Source organism: Nannospalax galili, unplaced genomic scaffold (assembly GCF_000622305.1).
Source record: "Nannospalax galili isolate Female #2095 unplaced genomic scaffold, S.galili_v1.0 scaffold777, whole genome shotgun sequence".
NCBI lineage: Eukaryota > Metazoa > Chordata > Mammalia > Rodentia > Spalacidae > Nannospalax > Nannospalax galili.
In genome coordinates this window covers 6,604,542-6,607,787 of record NW_008341810.1, presented here as the reverse complement: position 1 = coordinate 6,607,787, position 3,246 = coordinate 6,604,542, and positions in this window count along the sequence as shown.

Below are 3,246 nucleotides of genomic sequence, written 5' to 3'. Positions count from 1 at the left end.
AAAAAAAAAAAAAAAAAGCCCTTGAATTTGGTGAGGTTTCATTTTCCTATTTTTGCCCTAATTCCTGAGCAAACAAAGTCCGATTTAGAAAGACCCTTCTTGCACCAGTAAATTGTAGAGTACTGCCAATATTTTCTTCTAAAGGCTTTAGTAATCCAGGTACCACGCTGAGCTTTTTGATCCATTTGGAGTTGAGTTGTGTGCACGGTGACAGATATAGGTCTAATTTCATTCTTCTACACGTAGAAATTCAATTTTATTAGCACCATTTGTTGAACATGGTGTCTTTCCTCCAGTATGTGTTCATTGTGATTTTGTCAAATATCAGGTGTCTGAAATTTTATGTACTCAATTTTGGGTCTTCTATTTTTGCTGCATTAATCTTCGTGTCTGTTTTTATGCCAATACCATGCTGTTTTGTGAATACAAATCATATATACATACATATATATTAAATCTGATGTGATAATTTTTCCAGTATTATTCTCTATGCTCAGGATTTCTTTGGCTAAGTCTTTTATGATTCCATATGAATTTTAGAATTTTTTTCTATTCCTGTGAAGAATTTCATGAGGATTTTGATAGAAATTGCACTGAATCTATGCATTATTTTTTATAATTTTTAATTATTTCTTATGTTTTTGAGTGTATTGCCCGCATGCATGTAAGTGCAACCGTGTCGTCCAATGCACATAGAAATCAAAATAGAGCATTGAATCCTTTAGAAGTGGTGTTGCAGAGAATTGTTAGCTGTGTGCTGGGAACTGAACTTGGCTCCTCTGCAAGAGCAGCCAGTGCTCTTACCTGCTGAGCCTTCTCTCTACCTCCTATATCACTAGGATGGTTTTCAAAATATTAATTCTATCAATCCATGAGCATGGGAGATATTTTCATCTTTTCGTTTTTCTCAACCAGTTTCTTCAAAGATTTAAAAGTTTCCTTGTAGAGATCTTTAATGCCTTTGGTTAGATTTATTCCTAGATATTTTATTTGAGGCTAATGTGAATGAGAGTGACTACTATTTAGTAGAAAACTGGTGTTGGGTTCTCCCTTATATCTTGTGACATGCTTAGACTCAGGTTCCCAAGTTTGAAGCTGTATCAAGTTTGGACTCCATCCTAGAAAGTGGACCTTAAGTTCAATTAAATCTATAATATTTATGCCACTATTGCACCAGTGAATATTTCTTGCCAGGCCAGTTGTTACTCTAGTGCACAGGATTCACAGCTGGGTAATGTTGGCATAGCATCTTCCAGCAATATGAATATTAGCCAGTAGAAATAAGGCTCTGAAATCAGCACCAGCTTCATTCCTCTCTTTTGTTCTACAACTCATGCACAAAGTATCTTCAGCAATAGGTTCTTACATCCTTTTCTGGCAGACATCTAAGAGCAGGAATAATGACCACTATTGTGTGAGGGTCTATGGGATGCTGCTTCACCAGCCTCTAGGAAAAGAGTCCATTCCTGATACTGACATTTCTACTTCTGTCTATCTAGAGTCTCTCCTTAAGGAAAATCAACTCTCTCTGACCAGGAAGTAATAAGCTGCCAATAGTTTCTAGGCTATGGTTTGGGGCCAATGCCCATTTTCCCAGTTCTAAGCGCAAATGTTTTTTGGATTGAATTTGCATGGGTCTTGTGCTTGCAGATACCATTACTGTAGGTTCATATGAGGAAGGTTCCAGGACCCTGTAAGACTATGTTTCCATCTGGTCATGTACCTCCTTCCCTGCTCTTACAATCTTTCCACCTTTTCTGCAATAATCCATGAGCCCTGAGTGTGCAAAGTTTAAGAAGTTCTTTTTGCTAGAGATTATTATAGACTTTCACAACTGGTCACACACAGAGAATAAGTGCCTGTGAGATCCTGTTATAGGATGCTTTGAATCTCTTTTTATTAAGCATATGTATATACTTTAAGAAGCTTCTATAGTGGTAGGTTTCCATATGCCTGTTTTTAAAGCCTTTAGTGTTACTTATCCCTTCCTTTACTTGCTACTCTGTACTGCCCTCCCACCCAACCTGTCCTAGTCTAATCCTTCCCTTTCCCCCTTCATATCACTTCATAGTGCCACTACTCACAGGAAGCCTGACACCACCCATCTGTGGCCATTTATTAAATTCTTGACTTCTCTGAACTTCCAATTTGAAATATGTATATCTAAAATCTCAACGAAAACATGCAGAGAGAACATGAACATTTGTCTGAGTCTGTGTTATGTCCTTCACGCTGATTGTTTCCACTCCTTTCTGTTTACTAGTGAATTTTATAATTTTGCTTTATTAACAAGCTGACTATTTGTATACTAATTTAATAGAAAATATGTTTTTAAAGTATTTCATTGGAATGTTTTGAATCTCTTTGATGTATATTGTGAAGGTTCCCTGTTTGTTATTTTGATTTGGATATGTTCTCTCTTTCTTTTGTTTAGCTGGGTGTATGTCTATTGATCTTGTTTATCTTTTCTAAGAATCGACTCAGATTCATGGACTTTTTGTGTTGTTTTCTTTGTTTTTATTTCATTGATTTCTGCTCAGATTTTTGTTTCATCTCAGCAACTGGGATTTTGATTTTCTTTGCTCTTGCTTTTGCAGATCCTTGAATTGTACTGCTAAGTAATTTGTCTATGCTCTTTCTGATTTTTAAACTTTTAAAAAATTTTATTTTTTTATTTTATTTTATGTGTACGCATGTATTGCCTACATGTAGGTAAGTGCACCATGTAGTTCAATGCCTGCAGAGGTCAGAAGAGGCTGTCGGATTCCCTGGGACTGGAGTCACAGACAGTTGTTAGCTGCCATGTGGGTGCTGGGGTTCAAACCCAGATCTTTTGCAAGAACAACCAGTGTTCTTAACTGCTGAGGGTAAGTGCACCATGTAGTTCAATGCCTGCAGAGGTCAGAAGAGGCTGTCGGATTCCCTGGGACTGGAGTCACAGACAGTTGTTAGCTGCCATGTGGGTGCTGGGGTTCAAACCCAGATCTTTTGCAAGAACAACCAGTGTTCTTAACTGCTGAGCCATCTATGTGAAGATAAGTCAAAGGTCCTGCTTGATCATTGTTGGCTTTTCTTGGAAGCATGGAGGAAATGATTCCTCCGTGTTGACCCTCCTCTTTATAGACTGGACACTGGTTCAAGTCCATCTGGTGAGGTCACCTTGGCCTCCTTGATCAAGAGGTCAGATGACCCACCACCATTACAGGACATTTTGCGAGATGCTCATAGTCCCTGGGAACTAATCGA